The sequence below is a fragment of the Canis lupus genome, chromosome 25, assembly GCF_048164855.1.
Source record: "Canis lupus baileyi chromosome 25, mCanLup2.hap1, whole genome shotgun sequence".
Taxonomy (NCBI): domain Eukaryota; kingdom Metazoa; phylum Chordata; class Mammalia; order Carnivora; family Canidae; genus Canis; species Canis lupus.
Genome location: NC_132862.1, coordinates 18,287,219 through 18,306,533, shown reverse-complemented (window position 1 = coordinate 18,306,533; position 19,315 = coordinate 18,287,219). Strand labels below are relative to the sequence as shown.

Sequence of the window (19,315 nt, the reverse complement as noted above, 5' to 3'; positions counted from 1 at the left end):
TTCCAAGATCTATAAAGAACTTATTAAACTCAACAGTGAAGAAACAAACAATCAAATCATGAAATGGGCAAAAGACATGAAGAGAAATCTCACAGAGGAAGACCTAGACATGGCCAACATGCACATGAGAAAATGCTCTGCATCACCTGCCATCAGGGAAATACAAATCAAAACCACAATGAGAAACCACCTCACACCAGTGAGAATGGGGAAAATTAACAAGACAGGAAACAACAAATGTTGGAGAGGATGTGGAGAAAGGGAAACCCTCTTGCACTGTTGGTGGGAATGTGAACTGGTGCAGCCACTCTGGAAAACTGTGTGGAGGTTCCTCAAAGAGTTAAAAATAGACCTGCCCTATGACCCAGCCATTGCACTGCTGGGGATTTACCCCAAAAATACAGATGCAATGAAACGCCGGGACACCTGCACCCCGATGTTTCTAGCAGCAATGGCCACAATAGCCAAACTGTGGAAGGAGCCTCGGTGTCCATCGAAAGATGAATGGATAAAGAAGATGTGGTTTATGTATACAATGGAATTTTCCTCAGCCATTAGAAATGACAAATACCCACCATTTGCTTTGACGTGGATGGAACTGGAGGGTATTATGCTGAGTGAAGTAAGTCAATCCGAGAAGGACAAACATTGTATGGTCTCATTCATTTGGGGAATATAAAAAATAATGAAAGGGAATAAAGGGGAAAGGAGAAAAGATGAGTGGGAAATATCAGAAAGGGAGACAGAACATGAGAGACTCCTAAATCTGGGAAACGAACTAGGGGTGGTGGAAGGGGAGGTGGGCAGGAGGTGGGGGTGACTGGGTGATGGGCACTGAGGGGGGCACTTGATGGGGGGCACTTTATTCTATATGTTGGCAAATTGAACACCAATAAAAAATAAATTTATATATAAAAAAAGAATTATTTTACTGTGAAAAGACTCATAGTAAATTGTCATGTGATTGCAAAGATCCAAATAAAATGTGCTCCAGCTTTCTAAAACTTTTTCCACAGGAATGTAATGTTCTGACAGGCCCTCATTTTTGGACCTTTGAGGCTGTGTAAAACTTTCATTTATTTCAGTAAAAGTCATTAACAAAAAATTCTGGGGGAATATTCCAGCCTTGAGCTGATTCTAGGGAAGCAATGGAATGTGGAGGCAAAAGATGTGAGTCTTAGAGTAAAGAGATGTAGTTTCTATTCCCAGGTCTCTTCCCTGGGACCTTGATGCATAGGTGCCACATTTTTAAATAGGAATAACAACCATGTCTACATTGTATGAGGTGTCCAAATCAAATCTAAGTTGCTCATTTCACATGAGCCAACTCTGATTGTTGGAATGAATACTAAGTTTCAAATTTTTAAAAAGGACAATAATTTTAACGGATGTAATTTTTAAAAGATTTTTTTAATTTATTCATTAGAGACACAGATAGAGAGGCAGAGACACAGGCAGAGAGAGAAGCAGGCTCCATGCAGGGAGCCCGACGTGGGACTCGATCCCAGGTCTCCAGGATCAGGCCCTGGGCTGAGGCCGCACTAAACTGCTGAGCCACCTGGGCTGCCCAAAAGATGTAATTTAAATAAAAATACAACATGCTGTTGTGAAACAGAAAAACAAATCTAAAACAAATCAAGTTTATAATATTATTCTTTGCTTCCAGACTTTGACCCACTGCTACTTAGAAGGACAAATACCTTAAGGAAAGTGGAAGAAAAGCTCAGTTATCTAAATGTGTATTAGTCTTGCTGTTTTCTGAGCCACTTCTCTCTGTACTCAGAGATCCTGGCTCAGGGGAATGTAAACTAAATGACACAAAAGGACAATTTAGAAGAATTCTTTTCTCCAATGAGGAAAACAAAAATCATTCAATTTGAAAATAAACAATTTCTAGATTGAAGAGCTATTTGGGCAGCATAAGTCATGGAAACTAAGCAAGCCCAGGGTATAAGGGCAGGGATTCAGTCCTGAGTCTCCCAGAACCTAGACCAAGGTCACATGAGATCTCTGAGCCTTGGTTTCCTCATCTATAAAATGGGGGTGCAGGTGATAAAAATAGTGAGAGCTAAAATTACCCTAGAAAGTAAATAAGTTAAAGAACATGAAATAATTCAGTTAAGTGAAAAGTCTTATACAAGTTTTCACTGTTATAATCATTCTAAGCTGCTGGATCATATCATATCTACCCTGAAATACAACCATTTTGCCCGTGAAATACACACACACACACACACACACACATACACACACCCCTGAGAGTGTAAACCAAGGTGACAATCCAGGTCCTGTCTTCTACAAGTCACCTGCAGCTCTCAGGGCCTTGATTTCTCTTCATCCTGGTCTACTGTGCACACTTATCATGAATTCTCATGAAATAAAGGCAAGAACACACTTCAAAAACTGCCAAGTACTATACAAATGTAAGGCATAGTCATTAGCTGGGGTTGTCAGCAAGAGCTGGCTTTCCTGGAGGGGAATTAGAGGAAAGAGTTTCTGGGTTGGTGTTTCTTGAATTCCTTTTATCATGAAAAGGAGCCATTTTCATCCTTCGAAATGATTTTTTTTTTCCTAAATTGGAACTCATATGTACTAATTCAAGAAAACAATCACTGGCAATTTATATGATTCAAAAATGGAAGAGTAGGGCATCGATCCCTCCCTTAGGTCTTGGCAAAATGAAATGTAAAAGAATTTCTGCCATCCTTCTTGTGGGGAGCCACATTCAGCACAACATTGTAAGTGCAGTGTTATCTTTCATGAGAAGGAAAGGTAGCCAGCCTGTTAAAGAGGCTTTCTTGAAAAGAATCAGCCAGGAAAAAATAATACACAACTATGTGATGCTTGAAATGATTTTTTTCATTGTATTAAACTATCCAGGGACCCAAAAAAAAAGTAAAAGAGGAGTTTTCCAAGCTCTTCTGTTATATGGGCTTTAAGTAGAACATGTTGAGAAGCAATAACTTTAAAAAATGAGTCCTTAGAACTACACGTGAAGAAATAAGTGGCCATAAAACCTAAACACAGTAGAATAAAATAATAAGCTTCATATAACTTTGCATTCTAAATAAATACTATAATAACTACACTCATTTTTCTTTCATCTTTCGATTTCCTTTCATTTTCTTAAGGAGCTTCTTGGTACTAAAATGACAGTCCTGCCTCAGTAAGTACTTTTCCAATTATCCTTAAGGTTTATCCTTCTCAGTTTCTGTCAATGGTACCTGGTTTTCAAATTAAGCTTTAAAATTATTTTACTGATTTACACGTTTTAAAACCGTCTTTAATACTACAATAATGGCAGTTATTTTTTGTGTTGTGTGTCCCTTTGATTTTGTATTCCATCATGAGATCTAAGGCTATTTTTGAATATACAAATTACTTTATACCCTTGATGAATGGTATCACCATACACTATAATAAAATTACTCTATAATTGATGAAAAACCAATGCTTTCATTTAATGAGACTAAAGAAAAACATGAACACACACACACACACACACACACACATAAAAGCACAAGTCCTGCTATGAATACAATCCCAAGAATCAGGGGGTAAACAGGCAGATGCATTGTACTTGCAGTTACCAAGGCAATTGCATCAGTTTTGTTATGGAAAAGCTAGAAGAACACAAGCAACTTATTAACTTTAAGGGCCATCTGGAAAGAGCCCCTGACAAAGCATTAATGAAAGACATAACTGAAGGCATCATGTCAATCATTATACATGTATATTCAGCTGGGCAACCATGACTTTACAAAAAGGAACGAGATAACATTATGCCTGCTTAGAATAACCAGAATTTTTAGAATTATTATTCATTGTGATGAGACAAAAATATTTATTAAAAAAAGCAAAAGCTAGTCTTAATCCCTCATTAAAATTAGTTTAGTAAATTTCAAATTTTAAAAGAAAACACTTCAGAATATTTTTATTTCTGAAACTTGAAACTAAAAATATTTTTAGTGAAAAGTTTTGATTTTGTATTTTTGTAGCTGAAGCAGGACCCTCCAATAGCATGATGTATGATGACTGAATTTCTGATGAGTTGCTTTAATTCTGTTAAAAGCATCATCAATAATCTGGTAAATACGAAAGACCAGGGCAAGTACCATGGGATGTACAAACATGAATAAGTGCATTATTTGCCTTCCAGAAGTTTATAAATACGGAAACTATTTCATTATTTGTGTGAATTCTCAGATTCTCAAAAGACATATACAAATATTTCACTGCTTTTCTTTGAGCCTATTTTTTCTAGTGTTTCTTGTTGTTGTTTTCATTCTGACTTGTTTGGAAAGAAAACACCACATTAGCCACTACCATCACTAACACATCGCCCCCATGTCTAAGTTTATGTTAATAAATACCTAAGATTCATTCACCCAATTAGAATTTAGTCTTCAATGACCTAAATGCATTATCACCTCATAGCACAGCAGCAAGCAAGAACCAAACACTATTCCTAAGAGCAAAGGTTACCACTACTAGTAACCTTTGTTACTTTGTCACTTTGTTTCTTATTTAGAGCATAAACTGGGAATGGTAACTGAATTATAATCTTGCATGTTTCTCCCCAAATTATATGCCTTGGACTGTTTGTCTTGAGAAATGCTTATCTCCTAAAAACCGCTCTTTGGGCAATGCTGTATCCATACTTCTTTTTCAAAGTTTCACAGTGTTCTTAGCATATTAAAGGCTCCTGCAATAATCATTTATCTTTAAACTTTTGCTTTCTGAATCTATTTGACCAAGCAACTCCCTGTTCCCACCTTGCCCATTTAAGAACAGCTTTGGATATCCCTCAGAACTAATATTCTCAGGAAGAAACCTTGAGAAATATTGTTGTTGACTGACAAGGGAAAGAGCATATTTAAATGGATATTACATCCTTTTAAAGCTTGAAAGCTCTAATTACTCTGCCCTAGGAAGACACCAAGGCATGGTACCTAAAACAGTGTTTAAGTTATAATATCTCACGATGTTCTACTTCCTTAAAGGTATTTCTAAGATTTCAAGTGTCCCTCGTATGCTGTGGATCTGACTGGAGAGCCCTCAGATAGTACATTTTTCCCCCTCCTGTGCTCATGGTCGTCCAAGGCATTTGCATGGTGGAGACATAACTTGAAAGAGTGAAAATATCAAGCTATTTGTTTGTACAAAAAGCTCTCAATGAGGAAGAGTTTATTTGTTCTTTTGACTCCAGATATTCCCCTAGCCACATCAACCACTGGAAAATTGTCCCTCAGGAAGAAAACCATTGACACAGAATAGTAAATTAAATAACTACGCTATAATGCATAATTTCAAGTTACTAGGCAAAAGCTGTAAGGATTAAATAAATTTTAGTTTGCCTGGAGCTGCATTGCATTAGAAAATCCTTACCCCAGGTGTTGAGTTTCTGGCCCAGCTGGGCCATCCATTGGCCACCTGCTCATGCATTGCTCTGTTTGCACAACGTGATGGAAATTCCTTGGGTAAAGGATCTGCATAATGGAGAAAGGAAATCATATAAAATTTTTGCCAAAATAGTTCTTTCTCTTGATTTTTAAAATTTCATTTCCCTCTTCTTTTGCCACTAGATTCTGCATGGCATAATGTATATTTTTAGCATTGCAATCCTGGCAAATACTGTTAAAAGAATTAAGTGATGCACAATTATGTGGAAACATAATAAAACAAAACAAAGCAGACGACAGGCCAACATTCCCAATATTCAGAAGCAGATGCAAAGGAGGACTGGATGTATGTACAAGTCTGCACCAGTTAAGGAAACAAGAGACTTAGCTTATTTACTTCTTTAACTCAAAACTATAAAGAAGGCAAATCAGCACCCCTGCATGACTTAGCTCTTTTTGCTACATTTATAGTAGACATATATGGCATTTAATAGGTTCTCTTCATTTCTGTCACCAAAGGTACTAGAAATAAGCCTATGGGACTGGGCTTTAATGTAGAAAAGCCAAGATAATGCTCAAGTAATAAAAATAGGATCAGCGCTTGTCAAGTCTCCGGACAATTAAATGCCAAGCTTGCTCCCCCATACTGCCCCATCTAAGAAGATAATTTAAAATGGGGCAGAAGCAGTTTCTATTGAAAGGCTAAGGAAGACCAGTTGCATTAGCTTAAGAGGCCCATATAAGAGCTTAGGAAGCTGTTATGAGTGACACATGAGAGCCAGCTGGACAAAGAAAACAGTGAGCCTCAGAATGCCCCACTGTTTCTCTCCGAATGGCTTTAATTGGCAAAGACAGTTCAAGGACCTTTTTATCCCCCAGCCGAGGGATAGTAAATCCCAAGTGCCATCTCTGGGAGGCAGCTCTTGGAGGATAGTGGATATCATAGCTACAACTACAGCATAAAATACCCTGTGCTAACCTACTCAAGGCCTGCCCTAGCACTCTCCTGGACAGCTGTGTCTAAGAATTACCTGGCTGCTTCTTAGAAAGGGTTATAAGAGCATGTCACAGCCAAGACTATAATTTAAAAATCTGTTGTATCTCTCTCTCTCTCATCTATCTATGTATATATCAAGCTAAGCTCTCTGGCCACTAACAGATTTAAGGAATGCCCGGGAAACACGGTGCACCAATTCCCACACTAGTTGTTTCCTTGATGACATGTGGTAGTAAAAAGCCTATCTGGGATCTTTTCCTCTCTTCATCACAGAAGAAGTAATTTCTTAAAAGCTTGATCCTTTCCCTAGGAGAGAGAAACAAATATAAACTCTGTGAGCAGAGAAGGCCTTTCCTATATCCTGTGTTCAAACACTGTCTGCAGCTGCAGAATCATGAAATTTATGGGAGAGGACTTCAAGATGGCTATGATCAGAGCAGGGATTTTGCTTTAACAAATAACCCAAATCATCAAAGAATGGAATCACTATTATTTATAATAATGTACTGATTCTATTACTGAGCATAGCACTCCATATGGATAATATGCAGATACTTTCTGTTGCTGGTAACACCAAATGTCTGAAAGCAATATCCTCTCTTACCAGGTATTAGATTAGGTTAAAATTCTTTGGGGTTCACCTAATCATGTGCAATTGTTGCATTAGTTACGGAACAAAGCTAAATTTCATTAAAAAGATTCTTCAACAATCAGATCAGGAAAAGTTTTGTTTTATTTTGATTTTCTAAATCAAATGCTCTCTTAAAACATGCATGTATATTTTTTTACTATAGACTCATGCAGAAACAATACACACTGTGTATTTCCCCTTTAAACATGTGTTTGAACTAGATCAGGGCTTGAGGTGTCCAGAAGAGTTAAGTAGGGTTATTTTCTTTTGGAAAGAATAATAATTAAAGAGATGCCTATCCGAATAAATTGAAGTACATCTTGATTTTGACTTCTACAGGTGTGTCATACAAAAATTCTATTGGTAATTATTCCCTACCCTACCTCAAAAACAGAGTTCCATTGGTTATAACTCAACAAAAGCTCCACTAAACTGTAGCAGAATGGTGTTTTTCATGCCTTGTTTTGAAGCTCAGTATGAATAGCCACTGGATTTTCCTTCTCAGTCTTATTCAACATTTGTATTGTTTTGGGGGGACTCTATTACTATTGCTTTTTCATCTTTTTCTGACTTGAATTTTAAAAATTCATTGTAAGATAACATGTTTGATATTTTAAGTAGTTAAGACTAATTACAGAAATATAGCTTAATGTGCTAAAAAAAAAAGGAAGAAATTAGTTGCAATGGAAAAAATCTCAAATCCACTGAGAATTTTAATCCTTTTAATTAAAACATTAGAAAACTTAAGTGTTTCATAAACACAACTATTTGATCATTTAAGGGACTCTTAATACCTATCTAACAGCCTTTCCTTAAATACAGCTAGTCAAATTGGTAGGTGAAGACATTATTCCCTTCCACCCAAGCCAGCTTTATCTGTGACATTTGGATAAGACATTGTCTTTGGGCAGGAGGATTTGCCTAAGGGAAAAATGGAAGGCAAGAACAGCAACAACAAAAAGTCTGAATAACCTATGTTAGTAAAGCTGATACTTGATACTTGTATTTCAGTCATTAGATGAGTTTTCAAAACAGACAATTCAGTCAAACTTTTAGTTTAACTAACAAAATGTTTAAATAACTACTAAATAAATCTTTTACTGGGATAATTTCTTGATTTTGTTTCATTGGCCAATTTAGTTAGCTTTTAGGCGCCAGTTCTCAAAGATGCAAGTCGAATAAACTCAATTTTCAGAGTACTAGACTATTAAAATTTCTTTTTTTTTTTGAGATTTCTTTTTTTAAATAAAATTTTTTTTCCAATTATTCAAAATGAACATCCCATTCCTGCAAAGAATGGCATTATGGAAGGCTGATTTAGAATAGATGTTATTCAGGAAGTGTATGAAACTTAGCTTCCTAAGTTTTCTAGAAAAATATAAATTAAAATATGCATTCAGCTCTACTGTTTTTAATTTTAACCAAAGGTCCAAAGGCTGAAATCTGGATAGCAATAAAATGGGACTGTACTCCAGATAATAAACAAAGATTATTTATTGATGAAATTCATATGATTATATTTTAATTTTACACTTGATTTCAGTCATTTCCTTTAGATTTTTTTTAATATTGTTCAAAACTGAATGATTTGGGCTAATGTTTTTATTTTTTCAGTCGTTTTCTTACTATAGCATGTGTACTTCTTTGCAATCTCCTTTCTGAATGCATGTACCATTATTATTTGTCTGATTACCATTTTCAAACATTAATTTATTTGAAGTTAACTATGCTTCACATTTTAAAAGACGAAAGGGAAAATATGACTGGAAATTCATAAAAATTACTTTCATAGCACAGAAACAGACACATAGATCAATGGAACAGAATAGAGAACCCAGAAATGGGCCCTCAACTCTATGGTCAACTAATCTTTGACAAAGCAGGAAAGAAGAAAATGAAAATGGAATGAAATGAAATGAAATGGAAAAAAGAAAATCTCTTCAACAAATGGTGTTGGGAAAATTGGACAGCCACATGAAGAAGAATGAAACTGGACCATTTTCTCACACCATACACAAAAATAGACTCAAAATGCATGAAAGACCTAAATGTGAAACAGGAATCCATCAAAATCCTAGAGGAGAGCAGAGGTAGCAACCTTTGTGATCTTGGCTGTAACAACTTCTTACTCAACATATCTCCAAAGGCAAGGGAAACAAAGGCAAAAATGAAGTATTGGGACTTCACCAAGATAAATAGCTTTTGTACAGCAAAGGAAACAGTTGACAAAACCAAAAGACAACTGACAGAATGGGAGAAGATATTTGCAAATAACATATCAGATAAAGGGCTAGTATCTAAAATCTATAAAGAATTTATCAAACTCAACACCCAAAGAACTAATAATCCAGTCAAGAAATGGGCAGAAGACATGAAAACACATTTCTCTGAAGAAGACATATAAATGACCGACAGACACATGAAAAAATGCTGAAAATCACTTGGCATCAGGAAAATAGAAGTCAAAACCACAATGAGATAGTACCTCATCTCAGTCAGAATGGCTAAAATTAACAAGTCTAGAAATGGCAGGTGTTGGCAAGATGTTGAGAAAGAGGAACCCTCTTCCACTGATGGTGGGAATGCAAACTGGTACAGCCACTCTGGGGAACAGTATGGAGGTTCCTCAAAAAGTTGAAAATAGAGCTACCCTATGACCCAGCAATTGCATTACTGGGTATTTACCTCAAAGATACAAATGCAGTGATCCAAAGGGGCACCTGCACCCCAATGTTTATAGCAGCAATGTCCACAATAGCCAAACTATGGAAACAGCCCAGATGTTCATCAAGAGATGAATGGATAAAGAAGATGTGGGATATATATCTATCTATCTACAGTGGAATACTATTCAGCCATCAAAAAAATGAAATCTTGCCGTTTGCAACAAAGTGGGTGAACTAGAGGATATTATGCTAAGCAAAATAAGTCAATCAGAGAAAGACAATTATATGATCTCACTCATGTGGAATTTAAGAAACAAAATAGAGGATCATAGGGGAAGAGAGGAAAAAATAAAACAAGACAAAATCAGAGGGGAAGACAAACCCTAAGAGACTCTTAATCATAGGAAACAAACTGAGAGTTGCAGGTTGAGGGGGGGTTGGATAGGGGTAACAGGTGATGGACATTAAGGAGGGCACATAATGTAATGAGCATTGGGTATTGTAAAAGTCTGATGAATCACTGACCTCTACCTCTGAAACCAAAAATACATTTTATGTTAATTAATCAAATTTAAATAAAGGTTTAAAAAATGACTTTCACAGAACTAAAAAATACCCAAGGAAACTATCTCACCCATGTTAGCCTCTGCCATTCATTAAGTGCCTCAGTCTTTCCTTATTCTTGAGTAGCATTTGGTCCGTCATCTTAACTTGAACTTAATTCCTCTTATAACATTTGAATTATCATGTCAATAAATTGCCACTAATAAGTATGGCTAATCCACTGGTCTGTTTCCTTCACTATTGGGAATTGCTATGAATAATTCAGATAGTTACTTTCTGCTCTAAATGTACTGCTTCTGATCCATAATGGATGGACCTGAAAAAAAACTCTCAGGTGATTTAGGAAAATATTTTTAAATGAGTGGTTTACTAAATAATCTGACTCACAAAATGAGTACAGATGACTCCTCAGGATGACGTAGGGAGATTCTATCCTTTTTATTTTCCAAGTCAGTTTACAGTAAAACTACTGCTGTCTATTTCCTCAGGAAATGAATCTTGGTAAATAACTGAATTGGCTGATAGCCAAGGAGTGAATCCTTTATGTACCAGTAAGCAGGGATTTTATTGAATGAAACTCTAAATTGCACTATTACACTTCTCTGCTTATTTATTTACTTATTTATTTATTACCGAAGTAGAGTTGATACAAGATGTTCATTAGTCTCAGGAGTACAACACAGTGATGTCGTATGCTGTCCTCAACTGTAGCTATTGTCGATCACCATACAAGTGTATTACAATACCATGGACTGTGTTGTTCACGGAATGAATGAGGTATTTATTCTATAACCAGAAGGCTATACCTCTCACTCCCCTTCACCCACTTTGCCCATCGTCCACCCCGCCTTCTCTGCTCTTTTAAACAGATGATGGTGACCATAACAACCTTTTTTTTTGGTTGCTTGAAATGAAGATACTGAGCCTCAGTTCTTTGGACAGAATGATAGGAAATTGCTTTGGAAAAATGGAAAGAGAATGGAATTTGGATTCAGAAGCCCTGACTGACTTTTCTATGATACTTTCTAGCTGCATGACCTTGGACTTATGCCTGAAAATTAAGGCCAATAACATCTCCTTGGGCTGCTGTGTGAACAAATGAAATCATCTGTGTAAAACCACCCACTACTACACATTTACAATATGTTATTGTATTTAAATATTTAAATATGGTTGTCTCCATTTTGAACTTCCTCCTTTGGGGAGGAGCCTTGGCTCTGTCCCTTAGAGATGTATTAGAACTCATGTGGGACCTCTGTGCAGTGGTGCTCAGTTGGCTCCACAGTCGGAATGATCCATGCCACAATGAAAACCTGGCTCTGCTTCTCTCCTATCTGTTTTCATCTTCCCTAAGCCATTCTCATCACAGCTGTCAACAGCCTCTGACTTGCTCCCATCAGCCAAGAGATCATTCATTATTTCTCCATCACTAACCCAGTGACACTTGAGACAACTTTCCCTTACACTGAGTGCTTTTAGGTGTAAAAGATGAGTGATCAACTCTATTTCAAGACTGGAAGAGTGTGTCAAGAATTCACTCCAAAGTGTGTCAATCCTTCATTATCCAGAGCAGATGATCTTACAGACAGATGAGCAGTTTTTCTTGAAGTTTCTCTGAAATGCCAACATCAAGTGGAATTCCAGGCATGCTCAATTTAAAAGTCTACGTCTAAGGTAATAATAACATTCAAAATTCTGTGAGGTGCCAGTGTGACAGATCAACAAGCTCATGGAATTCCTGTTGTTATAGTACTTTGTAGCATGAATAGCCCTCTGGTTGGTGGACAGATGCAGGGAAGAGATAGTGGTAGCAGGAAATATGTACCTAGTGAATAACTGTCATCAGAGGAGACCTGGGGAAGAGCACAAATCCTGTATTCCCAACCATGTATTCCATGCATACGAGACATGATTTCATTTGTAGGGGATCACATTAGGCCTCCTGTGAGGAACTCTAAATAGGTTACGATAGTCACTTATAATTCTTACTGAAACCTTGAGCTCTGGAAACTTCTTTCATAGGAAAAAAAAAAAAAAAAGATGAGAGAACCAGCCAGAAAAAAGTCTTTGTGCATCCATATACCTCTATTAGAAACATGGACATTACAACATCTTTGAATATTCTGGGATTAGGACATGTTGAATTGGCAAATGTTATCCTGCATGAGGCCCAGGAATGTTACAACATAGAAGAACATGCAGTCTCTCCTTATTTTTCTTATATCTGGGAGAACTTGATTCACTTGCAGACAGACATTGGCAAAAACCCTACCAAAGTGGACTAGTTCTACCAGAAATTAAACTTTATTAAAAACAAATTCTCTGGAAAATTCACAGAATTTTTTTTTTTTGTAGTCACAGTCACTCATTTTCTTCAATGCTCTGTGTGCTCTTGAAATGCCCAAGCCCTCCTCCTCCAAGTTAATATTCCCAAATTCACCATAACAAATCTTTGTTCTTTTAAGAAACAAACAGCCAAAAATCAGGAACTTTCTTGAGATCCACTCACAGAGAAAGCAGTCTGGATGAATAGTCCTCAAAGGAGGGTGCTTAAACATCTCCTAGGAAGTTTGTTGAAATGTCCAGAGGCCCCATTCTCGGTTCTTCTCAGGTGGTAGGTCTGGGGTGGCCCCTAAGAATCTGAATTTCTAGAAAGTACTCCAGTAATCACAGTCTGGACTTTACTATTCAATGAGCTCTGATTGTGATTCAATGTTTGTAATTGCATCAAACTTAAATGACTCAAGATCAGCAAAGCACAACGACAGACAGCTTTTCCGAAGCCAGGCATTATAAAGGTAATATGTGCTAAAAATGAACTGACTCTGCAACGGTTTCATGCCTTCATGTTTCTAGTGAAGATTCACATTTTTTTCTTAAAGCATCAGCCTTCTGATTTTCAGTATAGTAGCTGGAATCTATACAATTATATAGTTTTAATGAGTGGTCTAATTCTCTCTGATTCCCCAAGTATTCCCATTGTGGAAACCACTGCACTACCCAGAATACCAACCCAGAAGTTCCCAGCCCAAGGTGAGCTGCTGTCTCCACGAGAAGCATCTAGAAATGTGGTGGGGGTTGCATTTCTGATTTTAGTGATTGAGAGTACCACTGTGTTGTTAACCATCCTGCAATGCTTAGGACAGGAGCCAGACTCTGAGCAGAGGAGTGACCCAAACAATTCTACCAAATAGAGTTGTTCCATCCAAAATGCCAACACATCTTCTATTAAGAAACTCTGCTTGGGATGCCTCAGTGATTAAGCGTCTGTCTTTGGCTCAGGGTGTAATCCTGGAGTTCCAGGATCGAGTCCCATATCTGGCTCCCTGCATGGAACCTGCTTCTCCCTCTGCCCGTGTCTCTGCCTCTCTCATTCTGTGTCTCTCGTGAATAAATAAATAAAATCTTTAAAAACAAAAAAGGAAAAGAAATTTTGCTTAACATTATCAACTTGTCCTCTCTCCCAAGAGCCCTATGGCCTTTATGAATTCACACTCATTCACTCTTTCAACAAACAATTATTAATCACTTACAAAGTGACAGGCCCTCTGCTGAGTGCAGAGGACATAGAAGAAAAAAATAATGCAATCGTTACCTTCAAGAAGCTCCCATGGTGGAAGAAAATCAATTTATTTCAATACCACGTGGTAAGGGCTGAGACAGAGGGGAGCAGGGGCTGACTGGCAGCACACAGGAGGGGAGCAGGGGCTGACTGGCAGCACACAGGAGGACCAGGCACTCACTGAGGTCTCAGCAGACAACATAATGCTAGACCAAGAGAGGCAGAAGAATTGGGGTCAAGGGTGGAGTAGGACAGAGAGTAAAGGAAGAATAAAGGCTTTCCAAAGAGAGAAGGCAACACCCAAACAAAACTCTGGCAACTACGAACATTTCACTCTGATGAGGTACACAGAAGGCGTGAGGAGAATAAAGGACAGGAGCTGGCTTTGGAGAGAAGATCATGAGCTTAGTTTTAGATATTCCGGGGTTGAAGGCGCAAAGGGCAAACTGTGGAAATGCCCTTTAGATAGTTGGGTAGATGGCTCTAACATCTGGGGAAAGATACGGGGTGAAAATATAGATTCAAGAGTTAAGTCACCACACAGACTATAACAGGAGCTGTTGAAAGTAAAGAGATCTCTTAAGAAAAAGCAAGCTTGAGAAGAGGGGTTTGGGAGTGGAAGAAGAGGTTGACAAAGCAACGAGAAAGAGGTGAAGAGTAGTTGAAGGGATTGTGATGTTTCTTAAGCCAAAAGAAGAGAGAATTTAGAGGAGGAGACAGTGGTCAACAATGTCAAATGCAGCTGAGAGGTCAAGGAGGATAATGCCTAGGAAGAGTCTGCTGGATTGAGCCACCAGGAACCTAGTGAGAGGGACAGGGCAACTCTCTCAAGGAGTGGCCGCCACTCAAATGCGGACACAACCTAGGAAAGCAGAGAAAGGAAGGGAGGAGAAAAAAAGAGGCACAAGGAAGTGTGTTTATCTGCTCATTTATAGATGAGAGAAAGATAGTTATATAATAACAGGAAGGAGTCATTAGATTTTAAAAGAAGGCGTAGAACTATTAGGTGAACTCCCCAAGGACCTAGAGGCTTGGAATGCTAGGCACAGGAGAGAGGAGGGGAGCAGAGTAGTGAAGGCGATTGCCTTTATGGATTTGCTTTAAGGTGGCTTAGGATCTCTTCCTATAATGACTGATTTTCTTACCCTTCAGCCACATACTTGTAACTTCAGACAACTCACGTTAAAAAAATAAACAGCATGAGTAGTGCCTATACAGGATATATATATCTGCAGCATTTTATTCATCCAACAGATATTTATCATAGGCCTAGTTTGTGCCTGATTCTTTCCTTTGTGCTGAGAACATTTACAAAAGAAGTACTCTTCTGGTGGAGGGAGACAGGCAAGTAACAAAACCGTAAGTGATCTATCAGAGGGTAAGGAATGCTAAGGGAGAAAATAAATGAGGGAAGAGGGAGAAGAGGTAGTGCTGGGGGTGAGAACAGCGCAGTCAGGGAAGGCCTCTTGAAGAAGGTGACATATGACCCGAACCAAGCGGGAAAGTGAGTCTTGCAAGGATAGGGAAAAACACTCTGGGCAGTGGGAACCTCCACGTGCAAAAGCCCAGACTTAGCATTGAGCCTGTGGAGCTCCAGGAGCAGTCGGTGAGGCTTCAGATGCAAGGGGCCCCAGGTGGCTGCAGGGGAGGGGTGGGAAGCCAGCAGCCAGAGGTGGGAATAGAATGGGACAGGCCAGACAGCAGGGTGCAGTGTGCACACCCACTTGAGGGCTTTGACCTACTCTCTGGAAGGGGGCTGGCGGGGGGGGTGCTGGGCTCTGAGCAGGGCAGTGACTTGTCTCTGGGGCCCATGAATCCCTGAGGCTGCCCAGGAGAGAACCAAAGGGATAAGACAAAAGTGGAGACCCCAAGCCCTGTAGAAGTTATGGCAGTGACTCCGGCTGGGTCTGGGGGACAGGCTGCAGGAGCAGTGGAGGGCAGAGGCATGGGTCTGATTCCATTTGCAGTGAGATACTGTTCTAAGTGCTTGACATGAATTAATTCCTCTAGTTCTTACAAGAACTCTGAGATAGGTACCACTACTAACTCCACTTTTCACACTCTAAAGGATACTCTGTCCAAACAGCCGTAGTGACTCATGTAATGGACTATCACTTAAATTATTTCTGAAGTGCAAGATAGGTATGAGGTTAAAAACAGAACAGAACTCTTTCTGGATATTTAGATATTGTGCTTTGATTCTGAAGTTTAGTGTACAGCCATGACCAGTATGAACTAAAACTGTAGTACATTTTAAAAATTAAATAATATTTAATTTATTTTATTTAATGAACATCCATTTGTTACCTTTTGCCAGACTTAAGTAACACAGAACATACAGTGAGAATATTATTTTATTAATAAGAAGAGACAAATAATTTTGATACCAGATGGATATTTTGGGGGCTCTACAGGAAAGTCCCAAAATAGTAACACCACTTTAGCAGAGAAACCTCTCTCCACTCCTTAAGCTTGAGTAACAAATGGCCTTGTTATTTTAGTTCTTCCAGAAATGCATGGCAGCTGGTATCCAAGGCCACCTAGAGCCATGAGAGAATATTTTAAATGTTCTTTTAAATAATAATGTAAGGAAGTGTGGGTTTTTTTGTAATATTCAGTGAATTCTAATTTTTTATTATTTTAATTTATTGGCTATGCTTTTCATTTGGTATTATGATAAAACAATCTTTTAATGATATCATAAGATAGTACTAAACAGGGATCCCTGGGTGGCGCAGTGGTTTAGCGCCTGCCTTTGGCCCAGGGCGCGATCCTGGAGACCCGGGATCGAATCCCACATCGGGCTCCCGGTGCATGGAGCCTGCTTCTCCCTCTGCCTATGTCTCTGCCTCTCTCTCTCTCTCTCTCTCTCTGTGATGACTATCATAAATAAATAAAAATTAAAAAAAAAAAAAAAAAAGAAAGATAGTACTAAACAGTAGGTTAATTTACAACTGAGATTAGGTTTTTTGGATTTCATTACAATACAAACAATATGATGTTTCTACAATATCCATTCATTTGTTATTTATTTACTCAATCTACATTTTTCAGAGTCTAATGGAATTTCCATACAGGAGAGATTACAAAGTAATATATTATTGGATACCAGTCTCATGATTTTCAATCTTTTCCCTTCTCATGTGTTAGCAAATGAAAAATTGAATGAACATTCCTTTTGTACAGAAGCATTAAAAGCACATTTCCTTTTAATTTGCCAATAGAAAGTCAAGGACTTAAAATTCTTTATATACCCTTCTGATATCACAGGTTGGAATCCTGCACATGGTTGAAAAACCAAACAACAGGGCATATCAGCAAATTTAAACCACTGGGTACAGCAAAGCCTAATGGGAGTGGAATTTCAAAGCAGGCATCTAGGTGAACAAGTATTCCATGGAACCTAGGTAATTTTCTGGTGATAGCACTGAAACCTTCCAATTCACCAGGAAAAAGAGACTTTTATTTTACATTCTAAGATGCTGGGTTTTTTGATGACCAACCCACATTAATCAACCAATAATTGCATCATGCAGGGAGTCTGAATGGTAAAATTCAAAGCTAATATTAATTTACCTATGACAATTTACCTATTTCACCTACAGTAGAAGCTCTTTTAAATAATGTCCACCTCATCAGGTCACCAGATTAATAGATATTCCCCATTTCCTCTGTGAAAACATACTGGTAGATGTCCTAATAAACATTCTTTGATATGCTTGTGTACTTCTGCTCCCGTTGCACTGAACTGCATTGAACTGCCAAAATTCAACTGAGTTTATCCCAAATGTATCTTGGTTGTATTTTTTATCAAAACTGCATAAATTAAAGTACCTGGAAATTGATAAAAGTATAAGTGGAAAAAGGACTAAGTGCTCTTTTAATGAAAACCATGTAAGTGATGTGGAAAGATAATGTCACAATCATAAAGATGACCAGGTAATTGCTATGAATAATGTATGAGTGCGACAACTGTAAGAGATTGGAAGAAAAATTAAAAATCTCAGATTCTCTAAACAAATCGATGTGCAATCACGTTTAAGTTTTCATTCCACTTCAAAGCTATCGAGATTCATAATCACTGGCTATCATGACTGGTGGGTTTATACAAGAAAGATGAAGTGGTATCTTAGAATAAACAGTGGATTCTTACTCAAAGAAAAGCCCTGGGTCTGATATTAAAATACTGATGAAAAAAATAAAAATAAAATATTGATGAATGCATGCATATTTTCCCATTTTGGGTTAAAATAGAATATGTACAATTATATATATAATTTGTTTTATGATTTCTCATATTTAACTGACCTGTCAAAATGATCAGCCAAGTATTGACCAAGTACCTATTCACTTGGAGGTTTCCTTCTGTACCTTATTCAGGCAGGTTCACTGAATTTCTTCTGTGGAGGATTACTTTTAAGTTCCTTGTAGGAATAGTGAGCTGATTTCAGATGGGCACTGAAGGGGGAAAATATGTGTAACTTATTATTTGCCTCCATTATAATGAAATGATAGAGGCACACCTCAGGATGACTGGGGTTTATTGCTACAAAATAGCTCCAATGAGTCACTCCTCCATGATTTCATACCCTTGGATACTATCCTCCAATATGATCAATTTCTTGGACTGAAAAAATATGGCATAAGCAATGCTGTGCAAAAAGTAGGCCTTGGCCTTAAGAAGTCTCATACTTTTTGCCTTTGTTCTCCTGCTGCCACAAGATGTCATGCAAGGAAGCCCAAGCCAGCCTCCTCATGAACTGCAAGTCATGTAAAGAGACTTTAGAAGATATAAGACCACTTTGAAGAAGGAGAGGCCAAACCAGCACCCATTTGTTCCAACCATCATAGATGATGGTGCCAAACAGATTAGTAAGTCCATCCTTGATGCTCCAGACCCAGTCATAATACCAGCTGACTGGAAACACATGAGTCTGACCAGCTGATACCACACAGAGTGGAGACCAGCTGCCCAGTTGAGCCCTGCCCGTTTGCAGAACTTCGGGCAAATAAATGATTATTGATATTTTAGACCACTAGATTTGGGGGCGGGGTAGTTTATTACACAGTAATAGGTAACTGTCACAAAACTGAATAATCACAAAACCTTGGAAGCCTATGGCAGATGTCCCAGTGGTTCTCTGGTGTCTGGAAATAAATACAAGCTTTAAGGCACAAGCAATAGTAAAAATAAGAAAGCTCTTTCATACCTAAATAAATAAAGAAAGAAGAAGAAGAAAAAAAAAAAAGAAAAAGAAAAACTAGAACTCATGTTTGTTGAAGCTTTAAGAAAAGGGTTCTGACATTTTTCTTTGATTTGGGGTTTAAATTAAATCCATAACCTTAGAAGCAACATTTTCCAGGGGCGATTTTGCTCACAGTGCAGAAATAAAATATGCTATGCTAAAAAGAGAAAGGGCAATAGGAATTCTACAGTATTTTAAAAATAAAAAGTTGAAGCAGAACAGTCTGGTAGTCTATGAATACCAATTT

At 37.9% G+C, this 19,315-nt stretch overlaps 1 long non-coding RNA gene across 1 annotated transcript in view; it reads right to left on the bottom strand.

Annotated features, from left to right (window-relative positions):
• The window catches only part of LOC140616834 (uncharacterized), a 99,704-nt gene that overhangs the window by 2,304 nt on the left and 78,085 nt on the right, over window positions 1-19,315 (bottom strand). Inside the window, exon 5 of the long non-coding RNA XR_012017167.1 lies at window positions 5,389-5,489. This is a non-coding gene — a long non-coding RNA (uncharacterized lncRNA). The remainder of the gene's footprint in view (window positions 1-5,388; window positions 5,490-19,315) is intronic.